General features: G+C 45.9%; 1 long non-coding RNA gene across 1 annotated transcript; it reads right to left on the reverse strand.

Annotated features, from left to right (window-relative positions):
- Window positions 1-8103: 8103 nt before the first annotated feature.
- LOC109614924 lies at window positions 8104-8938 on the reverse strand. The gene is made up of 3 exons (XR_002195918.2): window positions 8777-8938; window positions 8401-8627; window positions 8104-8270 (listed from the first exon to the last, which is right to left on the reverse strand). It is a non-coding gene; the product is annotated as an uncharacterized LOC109614924 (long non-coding RNA).
- Between the last annotated feature and the right edge of the window lie 1353 nt (window positions 8939-10291).

The raw sequence follows: 10291 nt of genomic DNA on the forward strand, positions 1-10291 counted from the left end.
TGTAGAACAAACAGATTAAAAAGGTAATTTATCCCGACTGTGATCACTATTGTTAATATCGCCCTGTAAATGTAAATTTAGTTTAATTTAAAGTGTGGTTTGTGTTCATTGTTGATATGTATGTGTTACTGCTGGCTGCAATCTAAATTGCCCCTTGGGGATAATAAAGTTACCTTGAACCTTGAACAATTATTACCTGCTTATTACAGTTTTTTCTGAACGCTTAAACCCTAACCGTGATTGTCATATTTATAGCAAAACCACACACTGAGTTGGCAAAACTAAAAGAACAAACACTCCTTTGCACTCAGTTTGCAATTTTGTAACACACACTTTGCAAAACTGTAGGTACAATCCACTGCACAACACTCATTTTGCGGAACTGTAAACACAATTCACTGCTTTACACTCATTTTCCAAATGATCAACACACTCCTAGTAAAACTATACACATGTATGGCTATTATTTACACTATTTTGCCAACTGTCTGGCACACTGTCACATGTGAAAACTGTTTTAGATCATTAGTTCACTTTGCAATCAGCCTAAGCACTATAAAGAAGCCACAGGTGAGCAGTCCGTGTGGAGTACAATGGAGGGAGCAGGAAGAGTGAGAAGAGTGAGAATTAGAGGAGGCAGAGGAAGAGGACGTGGAGGTGAACAAGTAGGAGGAAGAGGAGGAGGCAGAGGACGCGGAGGTGAATAAGCGAGAGGGAGAGGATGACAAGGAAAAGGAGGGTGAAGTTAGAGGAAGAGGACAAGGAGGCGCAAGAGGAGGAGGAGGAGGGGGAAGAGGAAGGGTAAGAAGAGGAAGAAATATATAGTCAATATGGTGATTGCAAATAATTCCATAAGGCTACGAGAAATACAACAGCGCATAATTGAGGATTAGAACTGCCACCTTAACGTGGTGGAGGGGTTTGAGTACCCGAGTGACCCTAGGAGCTATGTTGTCTGGGGCTATATGCCCCTGGTAGGGTCTCCCAAGGCAAACAGGTCTTAGGCGACGGGTCAGACTAAGAGCGGTTCAAAACCCCTTAATGAAGAATAAAATTTTGAGTACCGTGACGTCGCCCGGTATGGCGCAGCCGGGGCCCCACCCCGGAGCCAGGCCCGGGGTTGGGGCTCGAATGCGAGCGCCTGGTGGCCGGGCCTTCCCCCATGGGGCCCGGCCGGGCTCAGCCCGAACGGGTGACGTGGGGCCGCCCTCCCGTGGGCTCACCACCCACAGGAGGGACCATAAGGGGCCGGTGCAAAGAGGATCGGGCGGCAGTCGAAGGCAGGGGCCTAGACAACCCGATCTCTGGACACGGAAACTGGCTCTAGGGACGTGGAATGTCACCTCGCTGGCGGGGAAGGAGCCTGAGTTAGTGCGTGAGGTTGAGAGGTTCCGATTAGAGGTAGTCGGGATCACCTCTACGCACGGCTTGGGCTCTGGAACCACACTCCTTGAGAGAGGATGGACTCTTCACCACTCTGGAGTTGCCCATGGTGAGAGGCGGCGGGCTGGTGTGGGTTTGCTCATAGCTCCCCAGCTCTGCCGCCATGTGTTGGAGTTTACCCCGGTGAACGAGAGGGTCGTTTCCCTGCGCCTACGGGTCGGGGATAGGTCTCTCACTGTTGTTTGTGCCTACGGGCCGAACGGCAGTGCAGAGTACCCGACCTTCTTGGAGTCTCTGGGAGGGGTGCTGGAAAGTGCTCCGACTGGGGACTCTATTGTTCTACTGGGGGACTTCAACGCCCACGTGGGCAACGACAGTGACACCTGGAGGGGCGTGATTGGGAGGAACGGCCCCCCTGATCTGAACCCGAGTGGTGTTCAGTTATTGGACTTCTGTGCTAGTCACAGTTTGTCCATAACGAACACCATGTTCAAGCATAAGGGTGTCCATCAGTGCACGTGGCACCAGGACACCCTAGGCCGCAGGTCGATGATTGACTTTGTTGTCGTCTCATCTGACCTGCGGCCGTATGTCTTGGACACTCGGGTGAAGAGAGGGGCGGAGCTGTCAACTGATCACCACCTGGTGGTGAGTTGGATCCGATGGCGGGGGAGGAAGCTGGACAGACTCGGCAGGCCCAAGCGTACTGTAAGGGTCTGCTGGGAACGTCTGGCCGAGTCTCCTGTCAGAGAGATCTTTAACTCCCACCTCCGGCAGAGCTTCGACTGGATCCCGAGGGAGGTTGGAGATATTGAGTCCGAGTGGACCATGTTCTCCACCGCCATTGTCGAAGCGGCCGCTCGGAGCTGTGGCCGTAAGGTCTCCGGTGCCTGTCGAGGCGGCAATCCCCGAACCCGGTGGTGGACACCGGAAGTAAGGGATGCCGTCAAGCTGAAGAAGGAGTCCTATCAGGCCTGGTTGGCTTGTGGGACTCCTGAGGCAGCTGACGGGTACCGACAGGCCAAGCGGGCTGCAGCCCGGGTGGTTGTGGAGGCAAAAACTCGGGCCTGGGAGGAGTTCGGTGAGGCCATGGAGAAGGACTATCGGCTGGCCTCGAAGAGATTCTGGCAAACCATCCGGCGCCTCAGGAGAGGGAAACAGTGCCCTACCAACGCTGTTTACAGTAGAGGTGGGCAGCTGTTGACCTCAACTGAGGATGTCGTTGGGCGGTGGAAGGAGTACTTCGAGGATCTCCTCAATCCCGCTGTCACTTCTTCCATTGAGGAAGCAGAGGATGAGGGCTCAGAGGTGGACTCGTCCATCACCCGGGCTGAAGTCACTGAGGTGGTCAAGAAACTCCTCGGTGGCAAGGCACCGGGGGTGGATGAGATCCGCCCTGAGTACCTCAAGTCTCTGGATGTTGTGGGGCTGTCTTGGTTGACACGCCTGTGCAACATCGCGTGGCGGTCGGGGACAGTGCCTCTGGGATGGCAGACCGGGGTGGTGGTCCCTCTTTTTAAGAAGGGGGACCGGAGGGTGTGTTCCAACTATAGGGGGATCACACTTCTCAGCCTGCCCGGGAAAGTCTATGCCAGGGTTCTGGAGAGGAGAATACGGCCGATAGTAGAACCTCGGATTCAGGAGGAACAGTGTGGTTTTCGTCCGGGCCGTGGAACACTGGACCAGCTCTATACCCTCTACGGGGTGTTGGAGGGTTCATGGGAGTTTGCCCAACCAATCCACATGTGTTTTGTGGATTTGGAGAAGGCATTCGACTGTGTACCTCGCGGCATCTTGTGGAGGGTGCTTGGGGAATATGGGGTCCTGGGTCCTTTGCTAAGGGCTGTCAGGTCCCTATACAACCGAAGCAGGAGCTTGGTCCGCATTGCCGGCAGTAAGTCAGACTTGTTCCCAGTGCATGTTGGACTCCGGCAGGGCTGCCCTTTGTCACCGGTTCTGTTTGTAATTTTTATGGACAGAATTTCTAGGCGCAGCCAGGGGCCGGAGGGTGTCAGGTTTGGGGACCACACGATTTCGTCTCTGCTCTTTGCAGATGATGTTGTCGTGTTGGCCCCTTCTAACCAGGACCTTCAGCATGCACTGGGACGGTTTGCAGCCGAGTGTGAAGCGGTGGGGATGAAAATCAGTACCTCCAAATCCGAGGCCATGGTCCTCAGTCGGAAAAGGGTGGCTTGCCCACTTCAGGTTGGTGGAGAGTGCCTGCCTCAAGTGGAGGAGTTTAAGTATCTAGGGGTCTTGTTCACGAGTGAGGGAAGGATGGAACGGGAGATTGACAGACGGATCGGTGCAGCTTCTGCAGTAATGCAGTCGATGTATCGGTCTGTCGTGGTGAAGAAAGAGCTGAGCCGCAAGGCGAAGCTCTCGATTTACCAGTCAATCTACGTTCCTACTCTCACCTATGGTCATGAGCTTTGGGTCATGACCGAAAGGACAAGATCCCGGATACAGGCGGCCGAAATGAGTTTTCTCCGCAGGGTGGCTGGGCGATCCCTTAGAGATAGGGTGAGAAGCTCGGTCACCCGGGAGGAGCTCAGAGTAGAGCCACTGCTCCTCCACATCGAGAGGGGTCAGCTGAGGTGGCTTGGGCATCTTTTTCGGATGCCTCCGGAACGCCTTCCTGGGAGGAGACCCCGGGGAAGACCTAGGACACGCTGGAGGGACTATGTCTCCCGGCTGGCCTGGGAACGCCTCGGTGTCCCCCCGGAAGAGCTAGAGGAAGTGTCTGGGGAGAGGGAAGTCTGGGCATCCCTGCTTAGACTGCTGCCCCCGCGACCCGGCCCCGGATAAGCGGAAGAAGATGGATGGATGGATAATTGAGGATGACACCACCTTCCAAAACAAACACAATGTGAGCATTTCTGTATTATGTTGTGTACTTGCCCACAACAGAATCCGATTGAAACAAATCTTCAGAGTCGCTTTTGAAAGAAACAGTGAATGTGTGAAACAACTGTGATGTGACTATGAGCATGTAAGCTATAGTATCTTTGGTACTGAATCTGGAAGTGCATACTGTAGTGCTGTGCATGGGCCTGCTGTGCTGCATTTGTTTTGTCTTGTCCAGAGAGTGATGGAGCTAGAGGCAGATGCCATGGGTCATGAGCTGCTTTTTGTGGATGAGGCAGGTTTTAACCTCAGTAAAACCAGGAGACGTGGCAGGAACATTATTGGACACTGTGCCATAATCAATGTCCCAGGACAACGTGGTGGTAACATAACTATGTCTGCAGCTATAAGTCAAAATGGTGTTGTTCACCATCATGCAACCCTAGGCCCATATAACACTTCATACATCATTACATTCCTGGACACCTTACATGACATGCTCACTAATGTTCAGAGACCAGAGCAGACCAGATACGTCATCATATGGGACAATGTTAGTTTCCATAGGGCTGCTTTGGTCCGCAACTGGTTTACAGATCACCCACTCTTCACTGTACTCAACCTCCCTGCATACTCTCCATTCTTGAATCCAATAGAAGAGTTCTTCTCTGCCTGGCGCTGGAAGGTCTATGACCATCATCCCCATCAACGCATAGCCCTTTTATAGGCAATGGAGGACACATGTGGGGATATTGACAAGGCATCATGTCAGGGCTGGATACGGCATTTCAGAAGATATTTTCCCCTGGTACCTTGGACTAGAGGACATTGCATGTGATGTAGATGACATTTTGTGGCCGGACCCAGAGAGACAATGTAGACTGATTTTTTTTCTTCTTCTCTCTTCACTTGTGTTTGTTTTGATGTGTGTAAATAAACACTGATATTTGAAGTTTGGATCCCTGTATGTTCACAGAACTATGACAAAAGTATGACCTCAAACTGACACAGCCTACCTTGTACACAGAGAACTCAAAAGCCAGATGTGTTTTTTATTCATGCCATCAGGGTGTAGTTGGCGCATTGTGTGCTTATTAATGTGATGGCTTGTGTTTACTGTTTGATACGAAAATACCATTGTTACTGAGGTTTGAAGAGTTAAGCAAGGTTTATTAACTACAATGTTTTGCTGATTTGGTGAAAGGAATTCTTATTTGTGTGTAGAGTTTAGCAAAAATAGCCAATAGTTACCTAAGCCATCAGAAAACTGTAATTTCACATTCCTTTGACCAGAAGAATTGATTCAGAAACAATTCAGACTTACAATGATGACAATAACAAGACAAAACAATTAGTTAAACATGAATAAGATGAAAACAATCTCAAACAATAAAAGTAAACACAATGGCCCTCATTTATCAAAAGTGCGTACACCAAATTTCGAGCGTACACCTGGCGTACACCCAAAACCACGGTGACTTTGAGATTTATCAATATGGACGTTGGCGTATGGCACTCTCAAATCCTACGCCAGCTCAGGAGGTGGTGTACGCACGTTTTGAGTTAGTGCGGAAATGCGCAGAAATAAATATCCTAACACACTGACAAACTAAAAGATATGATATTTTATGACCCACTGTAAAAAAAACAACATAATAATTACAAACTTCAGTGTTTATTTTTGTGCAACATGGACTTCAATGTTTAATTTGTGTGACTTTGCCAAAGCATTTGATTTATATGTATTCCTTCAGATGCGAGCCTGTGCGCTTTACATGACGTTTCAGGGTTAGGCCCGGCGCACGGACTGGGTTCAGTAATAAAAGGCTTTTAATGACCAAAATATAATTCAGACTGACAAAATAATAATGACATCCTTCTTCTTTTAAATAATAATAATAACGCCATTCTTCTTCTAAATAACAATAAACGTCATTAATAATAAATATCATAAAATAATAAGACGAATATTACAAATTGTCATGCAATTATTAATGTGAATGAATGGTACTCCACATCACATCATCATCTTTTATTCCGCTTTTTAAACTGCCAAATAAAACAATTGTATTTCTTTCTACCGCCCCTGGTGATCGTCTCAATCTCCACGTTAGAGAAGTTTCTCTTTTTTGCCGTCTTCCGTGTGTCCATGGCGTAAAATGAGGGCGTGGGGGAAGCGGAGACTTTAATATATAGGGGCGTGTTATTCTAATGACGATCGTTTTCATCCGCGGCATTTATCAAGGGCAGGTATTGCGTACACCTGGATTTTAAAGGTACGCACAGCTTGATAAATCAGGCGGTGAGAGGAGTGTAAGCAAAATCTTACGCCAACATATACGGCCGTTTCTACGCAAGAATGATAAATGAGGGCCAATGTGTACAGTGGAGTAGGCAAGAGGTTAACAAGTTACACATAAGGAGGTAATATGTATTTAAAGTTGGATAAGATGCATAGTTGCTCACCATATAAGGCAAGAGGTAGTTGGGTATGGTGCCTAGCAGGTGTGGTAATCAGATCAGAACCCAAAATAATTGTATTGCCAAGTAGATAGCAGCTCAGACGGTTTGATTTTGAATACAGTGGATATAAAAATTCTACACACCCCTGTTAAATACCTAGCCAAAAAGGCTGACTGCTCTAATAAAATCAAAAGGTGCTTCAACAAAGTATTAGTTTAAGGGTGTGCACACTTATGCAACCAGGTTATTGTGAGTTTTTCATTTTTCCCCCACGAAGATTTCCGTTTGTTTTTCAGTTGAATTGTTCACATTATAGGTCACATTAAAAGTGAAAAAAGTTCTGACATGATTGTCTCATTCTTTTACATCACAAAAACCTGGCATATTCACAGGGGTGTGTAGACTTTTTATATCCACTGTATATAAGAGGTTGAAAGTATCAAGTCTGAAAGTATTGTGATATTATTTCCTGTCAATGGCTCCAGGGAACCAATAATAATGATAGCATAAAGTGGTGTTGATGTCAGGGATGATATGGAGGTCTTAGTCACTTTGTAAATATTTTTACAGTTTTTCTCGATTGCTTAAAGATATTTCTTGAACCTATGCCTCGTATTCTCAAAACAGTAAACACAAATCCATAACGTCTCACCCAATTCACCAAACATCCTATTTTCAGGTCAAAATGAAGCACTATATCAAAACCATTAACTCTTGTTGAAAAACCAAACTTTGACCTCAGACTGGACACACAAGCTGTCACAACATACACACTAAAACTTAGTTTTACACAATGGTGTAATATATTCAAAACAACATTTCCAAAACTGTTAAGTTTTGTTGCCACAAACCTTTTCAGATGAACACAAGACACAACCAATGGTTACATTGGCACATTTTATTCATTACTGTATTACAGTGCTACACATTAAAAAAAAAAAATATATATATATATTCTGCATCAGCATCCTGTCTTTGCTCTGGGTCAGGCCAGAGAATCTCGTCCACATCACAGGTTATATTGGCCCTAGCCAGGCAGCGGGGGTAAAATCCTCTTGCATACCTGATCCACCCCTGGCACGCATCTACTGATATGTCTAGGCAGGCTTCTCGGTCATACACTTTCCACCATCATGCCGAAAAAAACTCCTCTTTTGGGTTAAGAAATGGAGAGTATGCAGGCAGAAAGAGGTTGGAAAATATTGGGTTATCGGTAAACCAGTCACGAACCAGAGCAGCGCGATGGAAACTGACGTTATCCCAAACAACAACATAGTGAGGGTGCTCTGGTTGTGCTGGTTCCCTGTGGTCCAGCTGGAACATATGCTCTCTTAGACCGTCAAGGAATGCAAGAAGGAGCATAGTATTATGGGTCCTAGACTGGCATGGAGGACCCCTCGTTGGCTGATGGCTGCGCACATCGTGACATTCCCTGCACGCTGACCAGGGACATTTACAATAGCCTGATGGCCGATTATATTCCTCCTACATCTCCTTCTTTTGGTGAGGTTGAAACCAGCCTCATCCACAAAGATAATTTCAGGTGGAACAGGCCAGCCTTCAAACTCAAAGATTCTCTGCAAAACACATCAAAACACAATAGTGTATATCACTACCCTGAAACACAGTTCAAGAGGGAACAAATGGCAACATAAACTGCTATACTGTGATGGTGCACAATACTTCATACAATATCAAAAGTCATACCTGAACATATTCCACTCTTTTACCCTGTACACCTGTTTCATCCGGAACCGATGCTTTCGGAGGATGCGATCAATTGTGGAAAGGCTGATGGATTATCCTCAATCACTCTCCTTTGAATCTCTCGCAGGCGGATTACATTATTGGCAATGACCATGTTTACAAGCTCCCTCTCTTGCTCCTCTGACAAAAGCCTTAGCCTCCCACCACCAGATGGTCGTCTCTGTATCCTACAAAAATAGAAGCACGCATTACTGTACATTTGATGGATTTATTTAGTATTAAAGAAGCATAGTACAACAGTGCATGTGATGGCAAAGCACAGAATACAGCACTCAAAAGTTACTGTACACAGCAGTCGTACTGTAAGTACACCTACCTGTTTTCCTCCCTGAAAGTTCTGATGATGGAGGTGACGGTGAAGCGACTCACATTAGGCTGGACTCGTTGCCTAGCCTCCCTCAGGGACAAGAACATGGTCCACTAAAGTGGCTCGAATTTCATCCGAGACTTGTCTCCTTGCCCTTACTCCTCTTCTACCTCGTCCTTCACCACGTCTTCCTCCTCTCCCTCCTCGCCTTCCTCCTTCACCACGTCCTCGTCCTCCTCCTTCTCCTTCACCACGTCCTTCTCCTCCTCCTCCTCCTCCTCGACCATGTCCTCTTCCTCTCCCTCTCCCTCCTCGACTGTCATTTCTCTGTGGATCTATTGTTCCAAAACTCCATTAACTGACTCTGGCCATGTTATCTATCTATTGAATGTTCTGATTGGTGTGTGATCAATCTTGACTCGTAGTGTTTCCACCTGGGTAATTGTGTACTAATTGAGCTTCAGCTGTGCTGACTTGAGTGAGCAATATTGAATGCTGTGCTTTCTAAATGACTACATGGTGTAGGTAAGGAGAAATTAAGGGATTTGTGTGTAGAGTTTTGCAGTAACAGTTCAACGAATCTGACTCAGGGAATAATGTTTATAGTTTAGTGAAATGGGTGTGCTTTTTGAAAAACTGGCGTTATGGTTTTGAAATGTTTTGTTCAAATGCCTGGTTATAGTGTTCAAGCAACTGAGAAAAACTGTAATGTGATGAATAATCATGCAGTAGATACAGAGGCAACAATTACCCTTACGTATGACTATGCTGTCAGATCAGGCATGGCATGTATAAACACCTTTTGGTCAATAGGCTAGTGCCCTACATGATGTTGAGGAAATGTCTTATGTCTATGTATTGCACTTCACTCTTTGTAGGCCTATTTCTCATGTACGATGTCCTTGGGTGTCTTCAAAGGTGCCCCTCAAATAAAATCTATTATTAGTATTATTATTATTATTACAATTGGTAATTAACCTTATTGCACCATGGTAAACAGTGTCCAGAGAATGTAAGGACTGACAAGAAACATGCATGTAGATGGCATTCCTGTAATCTAAAACAGGCATTACAGTTGCAAGTACAAGTTTCTTTCTAGCTTCAAAAGACATATTTCTAAAATAACAACCCAACTTTAACCTCAGTGTTTTACCAAGCGTAAAACATGTCTTAAAAGACAGTCTCATCAATTAAAATCCCATGATATGTGTATATAGATACAGACCAAATTATACTACCATGCAGTATAGTAAGTAATGGAGGATGTGTTGATTTTTTTCTTTGAGTTCTGAACAATTTATATTATAATAGATTGATGAATTTCAGAAGAAAGTTATTTGTTTTGGGACATTTTGAGCCTATAATTGAACTCACAAACGTTGATGCTGAAGATACTGAAATAATCTAAATAAGATGAATTAGCATTAGCAATTAGTTGCAAAAGGGTGTTCTAATGATCAATTAGTCTTTTCAAATGATAAACTTGATGAAACAAATGATAAACAGAAGTGATGGTTGCTGATA

The sequence above is a fragment of the Esox lucius genome, chromosome 22 (assembly GCF_011004845.1).
Source record: "Esox lucius isolate fEsoLuc1 chromosome 22, fEsoLuc1.pri, whole genome shotgun sequence".
NCBI lineage: Eukaryota > Metazoa > Chordata > Actinopteri > Esociformes > Esocidae > Esox > Esox lucius.